This window comes from Triturus cristatus, chromosome 10 (genome assembly GCF_964204655.1).
Source record: "Triturus cristatus chromosome 10, aTriCri1.1, whole genome shotgun sequence".
Taxonomy (NCBI): Eukaryota; Metazoa; Chordata; class Amphibia; order Caudata; family Salamandridae; genus Triturus; species Triturus cristatus.
This window is the reverse complement of record NC_140593.1, coordinates 662187040-662208762: the sequence shown is the minus strand read 5'-3', so window position 1 is coordinate 662208762 and position 21723 is coordinate 662187040. Positions and strand designations below refer to the sequence as shown.

Here is a 21723-nt window from a genome sequence, read left to right as displayed (position 1 = left end):
ACTAAACTTCATGTACAGTTTGTGTAAAGTTCTAATTGCCAAGCAGCTCACCTATTGATAAATATTGATATTGCTTTCTTGTCCCAATACAGTGTCAATGTCCACAAGGATCAGGGGCTTGCCATATTCAGGGACCCTTGTCTGAGATAATTTTAAAGCAGTTTCAATGTTGCACTTAATCACGATCTCGCATTCTGTAAATATTGAGTTAACATTTCTCATGGCCGTAATGGTCAAAGGTTTCTCCAGACAGTTGTCTATAAATGGAGATTGTGTCTTCTTCCAGACACCCCAACAGCCTTTTCAGTGCTTATAGCATCTGAAGCAGAAGTGTCAAATCATGCTTTGTCAAGCCTTTCAATTAGTCTGGATGCAAGCCCAAAATTACCACCCACAGATCAGCAGGCATAAGAAAGCCCAGAGTGCCCTTGATATGACTCAAGACTTCTTCACAATACGCTTTCAATAGGGAACATGACCACCATACTTGCGAAACTCTTCTCTGTATCCCACATTGCCTCCAACACTTCCAATCAGTACTGGGGTGCATTAGGTTTATTCTATCTGTGATCATATACCAGTTTTACATTACTTTGTATTAGGTTTCTCGATTTTGGAACCCTCCGTACAGTCACAGGGAATTCCTATCAAAATCTGTCCCATTGTGCCTTGGTGAATTCTTACTCTCCTATTCAGTTGACATAGCCAACCATTTGCACGCGCTTGAGAGTGTTTGGACTACCTTATTAATTATGGGAGATTAGACCTCTTAAGGATTCATAGGAGAGTAAAAGTTTCTCGAATGGAGTAAGATCTCTCCATTCTGCCTCACTATTCAGTGGATAGAGTCCCCAACTGAGTAATAGTTAATATGTAAATCTTATATGTTTGCTCACCAGGGTGTTTGACCTACAAATATAGTTTTGATCTTATCTTCCTAGAAGAGATTTTCTTAGCACATGCCAATCCCTTTTCTTCCAGCCCTAAAAAGAATACCTCTGCAGTGCCAGGGTAAAGGGATCAGGGAGAAAAGAAATGAGGTAATACATGGGTCTCCCCACATCTTATCCATGTCATGAGCATGCTAGTCCTGAGACGCTGGCGACCATCAGCCTGTATTGTTTAGGGAGCAATATTCAGCTTCCATAGCGGCCTGCCTATTAAAGCTCACTCAATATGGGGCAAACACTTTGCCATGGCCCCAAGGACCCATTCAAAAACTATCAATAATCATGTAGTTGGGCAGCTATATAGTATTCCCAGTGTTTGGTATGTTCATGACCATTCCTTCACTTGGTTATCTTGGAGACTCTGTGTCTGCCCCCTTTCCAGACAAAGGAGTTGCAAGCAGATTAATGTTCTGAAATTCACATTTGGAGATCATTATTGGGAGGGCCTAAAGAACCTATAGGGAGACAGGATCAGTTAACTCATTGAGTGCAGTAACATCAATAAAGGGACAGATATATGTTGAAATAGTGTGCTGCAGAACAGGGCGTGCTGTCTCTGATGTGAATAATTTCCTCCGGCCTCCTCAAGTACCCGCAAACGTTCCAACCTCCGTGGCACAGCTCAGTTGGGTCATAGGCTGACTTCAATGAACCCAACCACCTTGTGAATTCACAAGCTGCCTGCTGACAGTGTCCCTTGCTTGGCCAGTGCTTAGAGAGGTGGGCTGGAGCAATCCAGCCAACTTTGTAGAACGGGCCCCTTGACATGTCTCTGGCTGTCGCGAAAATATGCACAGGAACCTCCAGCGAAGCAGAAGGAAGGAGCCACACGGGGTCACAGGAGAAAGCCTTTAATTGGAAAAGTGGATTTAGGCATAATGCATTTCGACATAATCGTCTTCCTCAGATTCCGCTGCCACATTGGAACAGCCTTCACCTCCGCTTTTAAATCAGTCTGCAGTCCTCCCATGATTGGAGGGTCACACCTTCCCTGTCATGTGCTTGTTCACCGGCTGCATTACGGTAAGTCCTACAGCTCCCAGAATGCATCTTTTCTGGGTAGATGGTACGAGGGGAAGCTTGATAAAATAAAAACCATGTGGAAATAGTGTACTGCAGAACAGGGCGCGCTGTCCCTGATGTGAATATTTTCCTGCGGCCTCCTCGAGTCCCGGCAAAGTTCCAACCTCCGTGGCACAGCTCAGCCGGGTCATGGGCTGACTTCAATGAACCCAACCACCTTGTGAAGTCACGAGTTGCCTGCTGACAGTGTCCCTTGCTTGGCCAGTGCTTAGAGAGGTGGGCTGGAGCAATCCGATACCTCGGATGGAAAAACAAACTGCTTGTGCAGACACCAGTGATGCCTCCAGCCGACTTTGTAGAACGGGGCCCCTTGACGCTTCTCTGGCTGATGCGAAAATATGCACAGGAACCGCCAGTGAAGCAGAAGGAAGGGGCCACACGGGGTCACAGGAGAAAGTCTAAAATATATATATATGTCCCAGTAGCGGTTGCCACTGGGTAGTTATAGTTAGGTAATCATTTCTATTAGAAATCCCCTTTATTGTTTTGCTAATAACTTTGGCACTGTTTGCCTAATTTGTACATGAAAAGTTTGGGGGCAATCCGCCAAGTGTGTAAGCAAGAAAAAGGGTGTGTCCCAAAAACAGAACATCTCCATGGATTTTCCATTGACTTCATTGAGATGTACTACTGCAAAAACTGCTGAACGGAATGACAGCAAATTTTGCAGGAAGCTAGATTTTGGTTTGCGAAAAATATTTGTATATCTGGATATTGGGCTCATGGGACTCTCGCAAGAGTCTTTTGAACCCAGTTTTAAAAACAGAGCGTTCTGATTGCCCCAGGGAGCTTTTTTCCCTTGGGCCAATTCACTCCTGCGGATAGTCAGACTCCTACAGGAGTGAGCGCTTTGATTGGCTGCCAGGAGCATGAGAAAAATGATGCTGGCAGTTTACCGAATGTAGGGACATAGGGCCCGATGTAGGTGGCCCAAATAACGGTCGGTAATATCGAAAATCGGTATATTTCAGCATTACCGACCGGTATATAGCAATCCCCAATGTAGGAAGGGAATCGGTAATAAGGAATCGGTAAATACCGATTTCTTATTTACCGATTCAGAATTACCGAACACCCAAATACAGAATCGTAAATAATAAATGGTAAAAATCATAAAAGAGATGTTAAGAAATTCGGTAATACCGAATTTCCTAAAATTCGGTATTTAAGAGTCGGTAATTACCACTGACTGCAAGCAGGTGGTAATCAGCTGCAGTGTAATTAAACAGTCCCAAAATGCAACAGTGTGATCACTATGGCGGCCCTCTATGTGATAGCAAGACGGCTACGGCTACAGACAGCAGGAGTGAGGATCTGGAGACGGTAGGAGCGCGTTTACAGACAGCGCATCACACTCTTCCAACTGACTGAGGCAGAGATCCATGAAAGGTACAGGCTACACCCCCACACCATCCTGGACCTGATAAGGGACCTGCACCCACTCCTGGAGCATTCAACAACAAGGGCGCACGCTATACCACCACATGTGCAGGTGCTCTGTAGCCTACAACTACTTGCATCTGGCAGTTACCAGGGGGTGATAGCTGTGGTAGGAGGGGTGTCACAGAGTTGTCTGTCCCGTTTCTTCAACAAATTCCTTGATGCCATGATGCAGAGAATGCATCACTACATAAGCTTCCCAACCACACAGCCCGAACTGCTGAAAACCAAGTCAGACTTTTACGAAAAGGCACAGTTCCCGCATGTGATAGGGCGCATTGATGGGACACACATTCCAATCTGCCCACCTGCAGCCACTGAGTACATCTACCGAAACAGAATATCAACCCACTACATTAATGTGCAGGTAATCTGCGATGCAGCCAACATAATCACAGACACAGTGGCCAAATTCCCTGGGAGCACCCACGACTCATACATATTCCAGAACAGTGGGATCTACACACGCCTGGCTGCAGGAGAATTTGGAGAAGGATACCTGCTAGGTAAATCACTTTGACACACCCTGATGTACACTGCAGATGAATGTGTTACTGACTGTCATTAATGTCACTGTCTTCCCCACCTAGGTGATAGCGCTTATGCTGTGCAGTCATTCATCCTCACGCCTTACCTGAACCCATCGACCCCAAGTGAGAGACGATACAATGTGGCGCACAAATCAACACGCAACATTGTGGAGCGCACGTTTGGGCTATTGAAAAGCAGGTTCCGCTGCCTCCACAAAAGCAGAGGTGCACGTCAGTACACACCCATCATCTGCTGCAAGATCATCGCAACTTGTGCAATGCTGCACAACCTTGCCACTAAGAAATGTATAGAAGTTGAATTAACTGACTCTGAGGACGATGATAATGAATTTGCACAGGAAGAGCCCAACGCAGCAGGAGTGGCGCCAGCACCAGATGGGAGACAAAGACGGGCTGAGATCACACGCAACTATTTCAGAGTAAGTAAGGAGACATAGCCAGTTTTTGCATTTGTGTAGTGGCGTATTGGCACTACGCCACTACACAAAGGGATCAACATGCCAGTCCCATTTGTAACCACCCAATGCGGATGTCATGGGTTAAGTCACCCAGTTAAGTAGTCAAAGTATGGCCTGCATTAACGCCTGCGGCCACGCACAACACTGCTGGATTCCCCGAGCAGACTGTCATCACTTCGAATCGATCCAGTGCCAGCCCCAGTACGCCTGCTGCTCCTCCTGATCTCAGTTGCAGGGGGCGTTATGCTGCTGCGACTCGTCGTCTCCACACTGTCCACAACGTCACCTGCACCAGTATTGGCAGCCTGAGCAGTAAGGAGCACTTCAAGTGCACTTGTGACCTCAACCAGCCCCCTTGAAACATCACGGCTGCAGTGTGCCAGCCCTTCCTGCATGGCCACGGAGCACCTGCAGAGGAGAGAGGTGGCTGTGGAGAGGCGGTTCACCGCTTTTGTATGATTCTCCATCTTCTGCCTCTCCCTGCGCCGTGCCATCCTGTCCTCATCAAGTTTGCTGCACAGCAGCATCACTGACCGGGACATGTCCCTCATGCCCTCTGCTATTTCCTTCATGCCCTCAGCGAGCGTCTTGTTCATAGAGCAAATGCCCTTCTCAATGTTCTGCATGTTTGCATTAACTTGCCTCACCTGCCGCTGTACTGATTGTATTGCCTTCCCTTGCAGGCGCTGAACCTTAAGCATGCTCGCCTCCAGTCCTGTGAACACACCATGCTCCTCACCCTGCAAATGGGGACTAGGTTCCCTAGCCCTGCGGCGTCCGGCACCTGTCTGTGCACACACTGTGGGGGACTGCGATCCTGCATCCACTGGCACAGTTGGCTGTTCGCCACCTCTGCTGTCTTCCAAGGACAACTCCATCTCTTGGAGTCTAGCAACTGCATGCCTCCTGTGTCTTGTTCCTGCCGGTGGTGACGCTGCTGCTGCTGATGGCAGTGGTGGTGATGCTGGCAGTGGTGTTGTTGCTGGCAGTGGTGTTGTTGCTGGCAGTGGTGTTGTTGCTGGCAGCGGTGGTAATGTTGGCAGTGGTGGTGATGCTGGCTGTGGTGGTGATGCTGGCTGTGGTGGTGATGCCGGTGGTGGGGGTGTGGTGTGCCCTGCAGTTTCACTGGCCTCCTCCGATCTCTCCCTCCGGGGTGCCCTTCCTGCCTTGTCATGGGAAGACCTGCGCGATGTCTCGCCTGTGGACACAAATAGTACATTAGCTCACTAGTCTGGCCTGACTACGTTTCAATAATAAATTTTCATTTCTGATAATCTATCTTTCTGTCCTCTGCTTGCTTATCACTGATGTGTGCCACATGCCTTTGTGTCCAGTCTGATGTCTGTCATGATAGGTGTTACACTGACTACATCTCCCATCATGCATTGCTGGTGTTTAGTGAAACCTGTGCTGGAGTGGGATGCGCACTGCCTCATTGGGGAATGGGGTTAGGGAGTGGGGGGCACAGCTTGGTGTGCATGCTTCTTACCTTGTATGTTGGCAGCTCTGACTGAGCTGTATGCATCCCCAATTCCGCTTACGCTGTCGGGCTCTATGGTGGACTCCACCAGCTGCTCCAGTGCAGTCAGTGTAGGTGCCTTGTTTCTTCCTTCTACTGTCAGGCTTGCTTGTTTTTTAATCGCTGCCATCTTCTTCTTTGTTTGACTCCTGACATCGTACCTTTTTATTAGTTCTTCAATTTCACGGGGGGTCACTCCTACCGCATTCACCTGTGCATGGATCCCAAGCCATATTCTCCGCTTCTCAGATTCTGGCACTTGCAAGGACTGTTTGCCAAACAGCTTCGTGTGATGTTTCACCACCTCCTCAATCAGGATCTGAAGCTCCCTTTCGCTAAATTTTAGCTTTCTTTTGCATTCTGTAGCTTCATTTTCGGTGTCCTTGTTGGCCATTATGCTGTATTTCTCAGGTCCAGTTCTCACTGTTCTCCTGTGTACTCCCCTGCACTCCCTGCCTCTCCAGAAGGTTCAGATGCAATGCACCTGCATGGGTGTGGCCACTTCCTGGTTGGTAGGTGGGGTGGATGCACATGATTGGCTGATTTCTCAATTGCTGCTATTTTGAAATACTGAATCTGTATTTAACGATTTGGTAATACAGATTCGGTAATACCGATCGGCAATACCGATCGGTATTAAGGATTCGGTATAGTTTTTCCGATTTTTACCGAATCGGTAAAAAATACCGATTTTTTACCTACATCGGAAATAACGAATTCTTAATACCGAATCGGTAAAATTCGGTATTAAGAATTCGGTATTTCACTTTTACCTACATATGGCCTTTAGTCGCCTGTCCTCAAGTCAAAAATAAATAATATAAGGGGGCAGTGTAGGGATACCCTGAGCCCTAGGCCCTGGGGAGGGACCCAGAGGGACCCCTCATGATGCCAAAATAAAAAAATAAAAAAACAAATTGGCGACCTTCCATTTTATAACAAATATATGGGGAGAAGTGCATCAGTAGGGTCTCCCCTTCCTAAACCCATTTAGGGCACCATCCCACATGGCTAGATATATTAAATTAAGGGGAGGTTGGCGCGCAGCCCGCCTTCTCTGAGACAAAAACGGCCCTAGGGACCCCAATGTACCAGGGCTGAATGTGTAAAAAGAAGGGGAAGGGGCCATTTGGCCTCCCTCCCTGAGCCTACTTAGGCCCCGGGGACTACATCCCCTGGTGTCCAATGTGAAAAAAAAGGGGAAGGGGTACGCACGGCCCCCCTCCCTGGGACTTAAAAAGGCACCGAAGAGCCCATCCCCTGGGGCGTAACATTAATTAATAGGAGCGGGCCATGCTGCTTCCCTCCTTGTACCTTTATAGGCACCTGGGACCCCATCCCCCAGGGCGGGCTCATTTACAGTGTCCTGGGGAGCCCATCCCGGTACACAGCAGTTTCCCTGTGCACAATACCGCAGGCAGGGAAATGTGTTTGCTCCCATTTGACTGGAGAATTTAAAATCTCCAACCTAACGAGAGCAAAATCAGAAGTTTGCTCCCAGCCTGCAGGAGAAAAATGCTCTCATCGGCTGAGAGCAGACTAGTGTTCAGTTTCCCTGCCGGCACTCCTACGGGCAGGGAAACACAGCACATATTTCTCCCACCCAGAGGGAGCATTAAAAAAGCAGCTCCTCCCTCTAGGCGGGAGCAATGACTGCTCTTGCAACAGGCGGGCAGACAGCTGGGTCCGCTGGGGCCCTACGGCTAACGTGGTGCCTGGTGGGTGCCCTGGGTGGTCACTCACTAAATATTAATGGAGGCCCCGAGGGATGGGGTCCCTGGTGCCAAAAAGGCATGGGGAGGGGGCCATGAGGCCTCCCTTCTTGTTTAAAAAAACACCCAGCCCTGGAGGATTGGGACACTGGGGCCTCATAAGGCTCACCGAGGGCAGAGCAAGAGACCCCCCTTCCCTTTTTTTATTGTGTTTGGCCTCAGGGGAGGGGGACCCTGGGGCCTATTAAGGCTTGGAGGGGCGGCACGCACCCTCCCCCCCTTAGGCTGCATTTTTATTGTATTTCGTGCCAGGGTATGGGGTCCCCGGGGCCTATTAAGGCTCCTCTCTTTATTGGGTTAAGTCCCAGCGGATGGGTTCCCCGGAGCCTGAAGACAAACCCTACGCCCCTCATGCCAAAGGTGCAGCATGGGGTTGGGACCCTGCTGTGGTTTTGGCCACAGGGTTGGGAATAAGCCAAGCTTTGTGGCCAACCAACTGATGAGCACGGCCAAAGGCTGTGCACAGCATGGGGTTGGCTGCCTGCTGAGGCCACAGGACCTGGTGGCAGGCCAAACCCTGTGGGCAGCCCCCGCTGTGCGTGGTCTTAGGCCATGTGTGGCGGGACTTGGCTTTATGTGTGATTATAAAATATGACTACATTAAAAAAAGCTGTACAAATTTACTGACCAAACCAAACGCTAAAGTAACATTTAGTTAGTGTGACAAAAAGATCGCTTTTATTCAGCTAACTATAACGTCACTTTAACCTTTCATTTTTTTCAGTGCTAAAAACAAAGGGTAAAGTGTCAATATAGTTAGATGAATATGTCAGGGACAACATTAACGTTTTGAACTAAAAAAAACACAGAAATGTAACAATTATAGTTAGGAGAGCTAACTATTACTTGCGCCCCGCCATGCACTGCTTGTGACTTTCCATAGTACATCACTCATGACATGTTCTATGACATAATTTCACTGATGACATCTCAAATGACATCATTGATGACATCACTGATGACATCATTAAAACTTCTTTTGTACACATTCCTCTATAAACGGGTATGGCAATAAATCTTTGAATGTAAGTACAAAATAGCTCACAATAATATAAAGCATCATTAATGCTATCATACATACACTCCGTATGGGTGAAGCAAGTTTCTGTTATGTGCAACAATGACCCTATACCATACACGTCATGGGTAGCCGAGTTCATGTTGACTAGCAACCACAGATAAAAGGGTATCCTCTACAGCACACAGTGTTCAGTCTGTATACAAATGTTCAGAGAAAACCAAGTTCCTCCAGATACTCAAGCCTTGTTACATAACTAATGCCCTACTACAGACAGTCCCAACCTGTATCAAACCCATCACAGTCACCGAGCCTCCAGTAAGAAATGAAGTGGATATCAGTAGAAAAGTGGGTACTGTAAAAAGTGTTTACACTATGGAGACAGTTTACTTTGTACTACACTGTTTCCAGATAGTGAAACTCTCATTAGAAATACATCATAGAGTATTAAAAGGTACCTACTAAGAAAAATGTACACTCTATACAAAACTTGTCCAAAGGGATACTACTTACTTAAAATACTCAAGTTCTGAAGGTGGTACAGATCATACTACCTGCAGCTTTTAACCTGTGCTGAGAACTTTATAGATACCCCATCTTTAGAAGCAAAACAGCACATGTACATAGGTTAGTATCTGGTGCACATACTATTTTATGTAATGTAGAAATTGTCATACTGAGACCATTTTGTCTAATAAATCAATGCTGCTTACAATACTTATGTATGTAGTAAGTAGAATCTTTGCCCTGTTGTAAACTTTATCTGCAGAACCAAAAAACTTATGTGGAAAATACTAAACACAAGTCATCAACTGTCACCTGCACACAGAGCTACTCTTCAATACAAATGTATTCAATACCTCTACACACCTATGACGCATTAGGAGCCTACGCATTTTGTACACACCTACACCGATTAGGTGGACACAGGCTGTGCAAAATTAGGTAGAAAGGTAATATGGTTGTTACCAGCCACTACTTAAACTTGGAAAAAACTAACATGCTCATTGGATGATGCCATCAGTGACGTCATTAATGATATTTGAGATGTTACAGAACATGTCATAAGTGATGTTATGTGTGGGTCATAAGCAGTGCACGGCGGGTCACAAGGTACATTTAGCTTTGTTAACTTTAACTGGTCAATTTCTGTGTGTTTTTAAAAAATTCAATATGATAACGTTGCTACTGATGTATTCACCTAACTATAACATCACATTACCCTTTGTTTTTCCAGTGAATACATATGTAATTAAGTTATATATATATATATATATATATATATATATATATATATATATATATATATATATATATATATATATATATATATATATATATATATATATATATATATATATATATATGAATCAGTTGTCGCCCGAGAGTGAAATAAAGACGCACTCTCTTGTATTTCCAAAGTAAATCAGGCAGTTTTATTAATTCTTCGCCATGCCCTACGCATTTCGGTCAGACTACTTTTGCCTTGGTCACGGGATTACTCTAAAATAGAAAAAAAGACTTCTTTTATTTCCTTTTGTAATGGTTACTTCCTATTATTAACATGGTGCATTGTGGTAAATGTGGTATTTACAATATTTAGTGTTTATTAGTGAATGCTTGTGCCTCTTTTGTCTTTTATTCATTTTGTTTTTTGTATATATGTATACACTTTAGCAGCCGCCACTTTAAACAGCACCCTTACAAGACGCCAAGAAGATTCCTACTGGGGAACGAGACATCAAAGCGAACAGGCACCGATCCCGGATACCGACGAACCGTGGGAATCTCAACCGGAGGGCGGAGAACAACGCGGCAAATCGGCAACGGGTAGGTGCATCTGTTTTTGCTTTGTATTCTTCCTATTGAATCTATTACGTCGCTAAAAGGGTGCAATAAGTGGTAATGGGGATTCGAGGATAACGAATTATACGCTATCGCTTTCCTGAAATTTAAAACAAACACTTGGATAACAGTAACTTCCTCAGAAGCAGGAAGGATAAGACTGGATTAAACGGACTAACTTCGAACCCAAGTGTGTTTTCAGAAAATTAGGGCTGTAACTAACAAACAGCCAACGGGAAGGAAACTTGTACTTTCATACGATAAGGGATTTAAAATTAATACTCGCCATGGAAAGAAGGGAGGCAAAAAGAAATGCTGAACTGTCCGGATTATTTTCCACAGCAACCTCACAACAAACGGAGAGGGGCCAAATAACGTCACAAAGTAGCACAAAAGAAATATTGAGATACTGGGAAAAATTATCAAAGAAAGAAATTAATAAATGGTGGGAACTGATCATGCTGCAAAAATACGTAGAGGTAAAAAGAATACCCAGAGGTCTCCGTCTCATCCTAATGCCAAGTCATCAAGACACAAGCAGTGAATTACTTCAGGAGTGGGGAGAACATCTACTAGAGTCATCCATGGGGCTAATACGGATTCTAATAAAGCACATAGAAAAGGCCTTGAAAGAAATTAGGGAAGAATTAAAAGAAAAAGAAGAGGAAATCAAAAAAATGACTTTACCAGAAGACATGGCCAAATTGAAAAGTGATATCCTCAAGAATCTTGAAAAGCATGAGGATAGGGTAAAACAACGTAAACAATAGAAATTTCAAAGGGATAAGTTGGACTTTGAAGAAGGTCGCACTTTTACATTTGGCAGATAATATGAAATACGGAAAAGCAAAGCGCGATTAGAAATGACCAGTAGAGAGTTCTCTAGCTATGACTCCCTTACAAGCACTGATGTAAGCGATAATGAAACCACACAACACCAGCCACATCAGACATGAGAAAAAAGACAGATTTTTTAACGGAGATGCGGATGGCATTAGAACAACAGCATCAAAAAACACAATCAAAGAGGTGGGATGAACAGAGGCCGGGGAAGAGGAACAAGAAGTATGAGAGGAAGACAAGAAGAGACCAGAGGGGCAGGGGAGGAATCAAGAATAGATACATGGACCAAGGATCGATTGAGACAACAAAAGAAATAACATCCTCAGCTTCACAAGAACTTAACATAATTAATCTGTCAGGTAAAACACTAACAGACATTGAAGAAAGTGTCCTAAAGAAAGGTCTTAATTTCTGTCCAACTGCTCATCTAGATGTAGCACAAACCAGGATTGATTTGTACAAATACACCAGGAAAATAAAATTGGCTAAAATACATGCAGAGAAAACAAAATCAAAACTCCAAATGGAGGCAAAAACATCTTCGACGAATGTACTTCAAGCTGAAGATATTCAAGGCCTGACAACTTTATTAACAATGGGAGTTGAAACACCATCACAAGAGACAGAAACTTTACGAGAGTTACAAAAATCACAACCACCATTAGGAGCTGGAGAAAGCGGACTCAAGATAAAATCAAGATTCTATCCAACTTTACCATCGGGCAACAAAGTGGATTTATTCCACGAAGCTGTAATAGAAGATCTTTACAAAATAAAACACAGCCAGGTAAAACACAATCTATCCATAAAAGAAAAACAAGCAATAAAAAACCTGCAATTGGACACGAATATTGAAATTAAACCGGCAGACAAAGGTGGGAACATCATAGTCCTGGACAAAAGGGATTATGTAACCGAAGCAAATCGCCAATTGATGGACAAACAATATTATCAACTATCAACAAAAGACCCTACAAAAGAAATTGGAGACAATTTGAAATCACATCTACAAAAATGGTTGGCAAAAGGCCTAATCAACACAGAAGAACAAAAATATCTGGAATGTGATTTCCCAACAATGGCAACCTTCTATTATCTACCAAAAATACACAAAAGTAAAACAAATCCACCAGGCAGACAAATATTCTCCGAAAATGGATCTCTTCTTGAGCCAATTTCAAACTACATAGATCACTTCTTGACACCACTCGTTAAAGACCTCAGTTCTTATCTACGTGACACCACGGATCTTCTACAAAAATTGGACGGAATAACATGGCAATCTACCTTTAAATTAATAATAATGGATGTTGTTTCATTATATTCCAATATTGAACATTCAATTGGACTCCAGGCGTGCCAATACTTTTTAGGCAAAAGAAACATCGAATATCACCAACATAATACCATGTTAATGGAAATGATTACCTTATGCCTGAACAACAACATTTTCACCTTTAACAAACACATTTTCAAACAAATGAAAGGTTGTGCCATGGGCTTTTCCTTTTCCCCCAACTATGCCAATCTCACTATGGGTTGGTTCGAAAGACAAGTGGCTTGGTCTCCAGCAAATGATGAATTTTTGAAAAAAACTATCCTTTGGCTTCGTTTTATAGACGACCTCCTAATCATATGGGATGGTACAGAACTTGAATTCCAAAGTTACTTTGAAAAACTTAATAACAACATATCAAAATTACAATTCACCTTTGATATCAGTACCACACAAGTAACCTTCCTTGACACCAACATCTACGTGGAAAATAACACACTCCATACAACATTGCATCGTAAAAAAACATCCACCAATGCAATACTTCATGGGGAAAGCTTTCATCAAAACAGTCTGAAATGGAGCATCCCCTATGGGGAATTCCTGAGACTAAGAAGAAATTGCTCCGCGGATGATCAATTCAAAAAGCATAGTGAACAAGCATGCGAGAGATTCAGGAAACGGAAATATCCAAGGAAAGTAATCGAAAAAAGTTTACATAGAGTAACAAATCAACAACGACAAGACATACTCACACAAACCAAACCAAAGGAAGAAACTTCAGACCAACAAATAATAAGACTCATCACAACATACAGTTTGGAAAACAAATACCTTATCAAAATCATTAAGAAACATTGGAACATTCTACAACTCGACCCATCGCTAGGAAAAATATTGGGAGACCATCCCAATATAACTTATCGGAGAGCAAAAAACTTTGCCGATAAAATCACACATAGCCATTTCAAAGAAACGAGAACTGCCACATGGCTATTAAGAGAAGGATTTTGGCCATGCAAACAATGTAAGGCATGCAAAATTGTGAAAAATATGACAGAACTGGAAATTCAGCAGGGGACCAAATGGAAAATAAAACAATATTAACCTGCAAGAGCAATTTTGTCATCTACATGGTAGAATGTCCATGTAAACTACGCTACATTGGAAGCACAATTTTTGAGGTCAAGAAAAGAATACTCAAACACATCCGAGCCACCATACACAAGGATCGCTCAAATGCAATAGCGAAGCACATGGAGAAAGAACACGACAGTCAGTGGGAATGTCTTAGATTTTGGGCAATAGAACAAATATCCCCACTAGAAAGGGGAGGAAACCCTGAAAGAACATTGCGTCAAAAAGAATCACGACACATAGTGGCATTTAGAACCCTTGATCCGAGAGGGCTCAACCAGAATGAAGAACTCCACGTACACCTTTGAAACGCTTTTTCAAAATATCTCAAAAGAAAATTAATGTCAAGATGAAGAATCAATCAATCGCAACATCGAACTGAGCAAAGAGTAAAATGATACTAGAATCATGTATGAATAAATAATGGTCAGCTCACCAGGGAGCGAAACGGGACATTCAAATAAATAAAAATCAACACACAGCAAAATGATACTAGAATCATGCATGAATAAATAATTTTCAGCTCACCAGGGAGCGAAACGGAACATCTAAATAAATAAAAATAACGGACATGAAGCATGGACTTTTCTAAAGTGTATACATATATACAAAAAACAAAATGAATAAAAGACAAAAGAGGCACAAGCATTCACTAATAAACACTAAATATTGTAAATACCACATTTACCACAATGCACCATGGTAATAATAGGAAGTAACCATTACAAATGGAAATAAAAGAAGTCTTTTTTTCTATTTTAGAGTAATCCCGTGACCAAGGTCAAAGTAGTCTGACCGAAACGCGTAGGGTATGGCGAAGAATGAATAAAACTGCCTGATTTACTTTGGAAATACAAGAGAGTGCGTCTTTATTTCGCTCTCGGGCGACAACTGATTCATAAACACCGGCGTGGCTCTGCCGGAAAAGAAACGCACCGCCCCTGTCAGAGAGCGCCAGCGTTACAACTTGGGCTGCACTTGGAAATATATATATATATATATATATATATATATTGTTTTTTCAAAGGCCCTTTCGCTTGAGAGTGCACTCAATGCTGTTCACGCCAATCAGGAATTGTATAACCTCGCTGCAGCTCACCATCCTGTCATCCATAATTTATTCATGCTCGACGCGTTTCGAGGCATCCCGCCTCTTAGTCATGAGCTGGTGTACAGAGGCATTGGAAAAACACCACCAGTGCTCCATCCTTATTAATTAAATTGAACCGCCTTTAGTGGGCGTGGCTACCGTCAATGCCGGATAGCATGAGGGACATCGTAGTCCCACAGGTGAGTACATTGTATTTCCTTAGTAGGCTCCATGCCCCTGTACAGTCTTTGAAGCTTTCATTAAGATCCTTTTGTAGGAAAGAATTTCAGGGAAGGCGGGCTTCATTTTGCAAAACGAACAGCATGCTTCTAGGAATGGAACATTGTCCTCCACGGCCTTCCTGACACACCAGGAATGGTGCACATCTCATTTCCGCGGCTCGGGCAGCCGCGCATCTTTATTGTTTTTCTAAGGCCCTTGCGCTTGAGAGTGCACTCAATGCTGTTCACGCCCATCAGGGATTGTATAACCTCGCTGCAGCTCACCATCCTGTCATCCATAATTTATTCATGCTCGACGCGTTTCGAGGCATCCCGCCTCTTAGTCATGAGCTGGTGTACAGAGGCATTGGAAAAACACCACCAGTGCTCCATCCTTATTAATTAAATTGAACCGCCTTTAGTGGGCGTGGCTACCGTCAATGCCGGATAGCATGATGGACATCGTAGTCCCACAGGTGAGTACATTGTATTTCCTTAGTAGGCTCCATGCCCCTGTACAGTCCTTGAAGCTTTCATTAAGATCGTTTTGTAGGAAAGAATTTCAGGGAAGGCGGGCTTCATTTTGCAAAACGAACAGCATGCTTCTAGGTATGGAACATTGTCCTCCACGGCCTTCCTGACACACCAGGAATGGTGCACATCTCATTTCCGCGGCTCGGGAAGCCGCGCATCTTTATTGTTTTTCAAAGGCCCTTGCGCTTGAGAGTGCACTCAATGCTGTTCACGCCCATCAGGGATTGTATAACCTCGCGGCAGCTCACCATCCTGTCATCCATAATTTATTCATGCTCGATGCGTTTCGAGTCATCCCGCCTCTTAGTCATGAGCTGGTGTACAGAGGCATTGGAAAAACACCACCAGTGCTCCATCCTTATTAATTAAATTGAACCGCCTTTAGTGGGCGTGGCTACCGTCAATGCCGCATAGCATGATGGACATCGTAGTCCCACAGGTGAGTACATTGTATTTCCTTAGTAGGCTCCATGCCCCTGTACAGTCTTTGAAGCTTTCATTAAGATCCTTTTGTAGGAAAGAATTTCAGGGAAGGCGGGCTTCATTTTGCAAAACGAACAGCATGCTTCTAGGAATGGAACATTGTCCTCCACGGCCTTCCTGACACACCAGGAATGGTGCACATCTCATTTCCGCGGCTCGGGCAGCCGCGCATCTTTATTGTTTTTCAAAGGCCCTTACGCTTGAGAGTGCACTCAATGATGTTCACGCTGTCCATCATGCTATCTGGCATTGACGGTAGCCACGCCCACTAAAGGCGGTTCAATTTAATTAATAAAGATAGAACACTGGTGATGTTTTTCCAATGCCTCTGTACACCAGCTCATGACTAAGAGGCGGGATGCCTCGAAACGCGTCGAGCATGAAAAATTATGGATGACAGGATGGTGAGCTGCAGCGAGGTTATACAATCCCTGATGGGCGTTAAAAACAATATATATATATATATATTACCTACTGGCGGTCGCCAGTAGGTAGTTATAGTTAGGACCACGTTTCCATAGGAAAACCTCAACATTCTATTTTGAATAACTTTGGCGCCGGTCGACGAATCCTCGCGAATTTCTCAAAATAGGTGGGGCGCTACGCTCCGCTCCTACCCTGAAAGTCTCGGGGGGATCCGTCAAGCGGGGGCTGAGATAAAAGGGGGGTCCCAAAACGCGTTTTTCCCATGCATTTTTCCATAGGACCTTTAGACAGGGCTACAGCCCGAACGGCTGAACAGAATTACTAGAAATTTGGCAGAGAGGTAGTCCGTAGGTCAAGGAAGTGCCTTTTGTAGGTTTGGTGTAAATCAGTTCAGTTGATTTTGAGAAAATAGCCTTTAAATCAATATATATATCTGAGCCAGCTTACGGTACGCTTACCGTACGCTTACGGTAAGCGTACGGTGGCGTGCGCGAGCGCGATTCTGATTGGCTCTTAGATCTTAGTAAACATTCGAATCGGCCGAAACCAGGAAGCGGCGGCCGCCATTTTGTGTATTTCACTCTGAAAAAAAAGAGTGAAAACAAGGAAAGGGGGCAATGAGGAGAGTTACAGACCCCCTAACAATTGTAAGGGGGTCAAAGAAGGACAGAAAAGTACAAAAAAAACATTTATTGATTTTAAAAAAAATCACGGGGTACGCGTACGGTAAGCTCACGGTAAGCGTACGGTAAAAAAAATAAAAATAAATAAATGAAAATCAGATTTAAGAGTTTAGAAATTAGGGAGCTCTAAAAAGAGCTGTTGTGTTTATGGAGTCATTTTTTTAGTGGTACCTACAAGTAAGTACCGATGCAGAGTCTAAGGTTCAAGAGGAAGACTCTGTTCCCTTCATCATTGAAGTGCACACCATCTCCTCTATAAATGTCTTGCATGTCGTAACGCAAGTTGTTGTGGTAAATGGCACCCATACCATAGTCACGGAGGAAAGCAGAAACAGATTTGTTGACGTGCTTTCTTGCTTTGTCAATCTGTGGACAGAAATGATTGGACCAGTTCCATTTTTGCCTTTGGCATATGTTGGAAAACACAAAGGCAGTTTTAGGGAAAAGTGTAAACAGTTGTGCAAAGGTGTCCTTCATAAGCATTTCCAGACCTACCCCAGTCAAAGTGCCTAGGTCATTGCCACCACAGTGCACTATTATGAGGTCAGGGTGTTGGATTTGCATGAAGGATTTCACCAATGGCATCAATTGGTGCCACTTTAACCCTCTCTGACCAATCCATTTAATGTCTACATTTGGCAAAGCAAGGTCTCTCACCATATCTGTTTTCTCTGCAAACTTTTCACTCCAGAAGACATAGCTGTGCCCTACAATCCACACTGTGAACATCTTCAAAGGAGAACTGGATGCACTCAGGAGGTGTCTTTCAGTAGAATGGCAATATGAAAAGAAAGACAGTTTGGAAATGGAGGCATACATATTTTTTACAAAACAAAAAGAACTGATTGGCTGTTTCATACCATTCTAGAAAAAAAACTAGGCTGTATGTGAAAATTAATAGAAGCATGTTTTGTATTGGTACAAAAAAATGTGTAACCAAAGAACAGTACTATGGATTTGCAGTTAGGTTTGAAAAGTCAAGCACTCTTGCTCTGTGGAATTGAAACATTGTGTGTCGAACTTCTGACCTAACTGCACACAGCAGTGTTCCATGAGCTGTTGCTATGGTAGCAGGCAGAAGTCAAGTTGGGGGAAGGGTACTAGGCAGAAGTCAAGTTGGGGGCAGGGTACTTTTGGAAAAGGGTTGGTTTTCAACCAATAGAAATGTGTCATTACATTTGAAAAAAAGGGGGAAGCACTGAGATTTGAAACTTACATGTATATGTGTGGAAAAATAGAGGGAAAGTTTGCCATTATCTGGTTCTGCTGAGAGGAGAGAGGTGTACAGAACAGAGATCCTGGCTCTGATAATCTGCTGTTTGAGTGACACATTTCTTTCACAACTAACTAATTTTAAAGGTGAGTTTACAGTTTGAGAGGGGATGTATGTGGTAACTTAAGAAATGAATAATAGAAATGGGAATTGTTTTTGTTGTAGTTACACATGGTGGATTCATAATGTGTCAGTCTGTAAAAGAGATTTTCACTTGGCCCGAAAAAAAAAGAGCAGTAAGTGTGCTTTCAAATTGGCAAAGAAATTTCGTTTTGGCACTAATGTGAAAACATGACTGTGTGTGCATAGAAGAATTATAGGCAGAAATGTATTGCGTCTTGCTCTGGTGATTTCACAGTTGCAGTAGATGGAAAAGAGGAGCGAATTTTTGGGGGAAGAAGCAGAGGTTTAGCACACACCCATGTGCTTGCCATGTATAGTCATGCACAGTAATTAGAAGCGAGTGGGGTTTTCAGGTTTAAGTCTGTAATGCAAATACATTCAGCATCACTAAGGCTGGTTGCCCCTGCTGGAGTGTAGGCAGTCACAGAGAATACACACGGTGGTGGTCTGAAAAAAAAACAGCTTGGACATGTGCATTTAAATAAATTTAAAAAAAAAGGTTTCAGAATGTGTCAGTCTGTAAAAGTGATTTCAAAGTGTAAAAAGAGATTTTCACTTGGCCCGAAAAAAAAAGAGCAGTAAGTGTGCTTTCAAATTGGCAAAGAAATTTCGTTTTGGCACTAATGTGAAAACATGACTCTGTGTGCATAGAAGAATTATAGGCAGAAATGTATTGCGTCTTGCTCTGGTGATTTCACAGTTGCAGTAGATGGAAAAGAGGAGCGAATTTTTGGGGGAAGAAGCAGAGGTTTAGCACACACCCATGTGCTTGCCATGTATAGTCATGCACAGTAATTAGAAGCGAGTGGGGTTTTCAGGTTTAAGTCTGTAATGCAAATACATTCAGCATCACTAAGGCTGGTTGCCCCTGCTGGAGTGTAGGCAGTCACAGAGAATACACACGGTGGTGGTCTGAAAAAAAAACAGCTTGGACATGTGCATTTAAATAAATTTAAAAAAAAAGGTTTCAGAATGTGTCAGTCTGTAAAAGTGATTTCAAAGTGTAAAAAGAGATTTTCACTTGGCCCGAAAAAAAAAGAGCAGTAAGTGTGCTTTCAAATTGGCAAAGAAATTTCGTTTTGGCACTAATGTGAAAACATGACTCTGTGTGCATAGAAGAATTATAGGCAGAAATGTATTGCGTCTTGCTCTGGTGATTTCACAGTTGCAGTAGATGGAAAAGTGGAGCGAATTTTTGGGGGAAGAAGCAGAGGTTTAGCACACACCCATGTGCTTGCCATGTATAGTCATGCACAGTAATTAGAAGCGAGTGGGGTTTTCAGGTTTAAGTCTGTAATGCAAATACATTCAGCATCAGTAAGGCTGGTTGCCCCTGCTGGAGTGTAGGCAGTCACAGAGAATACACACGGTGGTGGTCTGAAAAAAAAACAGCTTGGACATGTGCATTTAAATAAATTTAAAAAAAAGGTTTCAGAATGTGTCAGTCTGTAAAAGTGATTTCAAAGTGTAAAAAGAGATTTTCACTTGGCCCGAAAAAAAAAGAGCAGTAAGTGTGCTTTCAAATTGGCAAAGAAATTTCGTTTTGGCACTAATGTGAAAACATGACTCTGTGTGCATAGAAGAATTATAGGCAGAAATGTATTGCGTCTTGCTCTGGTGATTTCACAGTTGCAGTAGATGGAAAAGAGGAGCGAATTTTTGGGGGAAGAAGCAGAGGTTTAGCACACACCCATGTGCTTGCCATGTATAGTCATGCACAGTAATTAGAAGCGAGTGGGGTTTTCAGGTTTAAGTCTGTAATGCAAATACATTCAGCATCACTAAGGCTGGTTGCCCCTGCTGGAGTGTAGGCAGTCACAGAGAATACACACGGTGGTGGTCTGAAAAAAAAACAGCTTGGACATGTGCATTTAAATAAATTTAAAAAAAAGGTTTCAGAATGTGTCAGTCTGTAAAAGTGATTTCAAAGTGTAAAAAGAGATTTTCACTTGGCCCGAAAAAAAAAGAGCAGTAAGTGTGCTTTCAAATTGGCAAAGAAATTTCGTTTTGGCACTAATGTGAAAACATGACTCTGTGTGCATAGAAGAATTATAGGCAGAAATGTATTGCGTCTTGCTCTGGTGATTTCACAGTTGCAGTAGATGGAAAAGTGGAGCGAATTTTTGGGGGAAGAAGCAGAGGTTTAGCACACACCCATGTGCTTGCCATGTATAGTCATGCACAGTAATTAGAAGCGAGTGGGGTTTTCAGGTTTAAGTCTGTAATGCAAATACATTCAGCATCAGTAAGGCTGGTTGCCCCTGCTGGAGTGTAGGCAGTCACAGAGAATACACACGGTGGTGGTCTGAAAAAAAAACAGCTTGGACATGTGCATTTAAATAAATTTAAAAAAAAGGTTTCAGAATGTGTCAGTCTGTAAAAGTGATTTCAAAGTGTAAAAAGAGATTTTCACTTGGCCCGAAAAAAAAAGAGCAGTAAGTGTGCTTTCAAATTGGCAAAGAAATTTCGTTTTGGCACTAATGTGAAAACATGACTCTGTGTGCATAGAAGAATTATAGGCAGAAATGTATTGCGTCTTGCTCTGGTGATTTCACAGTTGCAGTAGATGGAAAAGAGGAGCGAATTTTTGGGGGAAGAAGCAGAGGTTTAGCACACACCCATGTGCTTGCCATGTATAGTCATGCACAGTAATTAGAAGCGAGTGGGGTTTTCAGGTTTAAGTCTGTAATGCAAATACATTCAGCATCACTAAGGCTGGTTGCCCCTGCTGGAGTGTAGGCAGTCACAGAGAATACACACGGTGGTGGTCTGAAAAAAAAACAGCTTGGACATGTGCATTTAAATAAATTTAAAAAAAAGGTTTCAGAATGTGTCAGTCTGTAAAAGTGATTTCAAAGTGTAAAAAGAGATTTTCACTTGGCCCGAAAAAAAAAGAGCAGTAAGTGTGCTTTCAAATTGGCAAAGAAATTTCGTTTTGGCACTAATGTGAAAACATGACTCTGTGTGCATAGAAGAATTATAGGCAGAAATGTATTGC

The 21723-nt window shown here is 43.1% G+C and overlaps 1 protein-coding gene across 2 annotated transcripts in view; it reads right to left on the bottom strand.

Moving 5' to 3' along the window:
• CFAP70 (cilia and flagella associated protein 70) overlaps positions 1-21723 on the bottom strand; it is a 960887-nt gene that overhangs the window by 317650 nt on the left and 621514 nt on the right. The gene's annotated exons all lie outside the window — the stretch shown is intronic.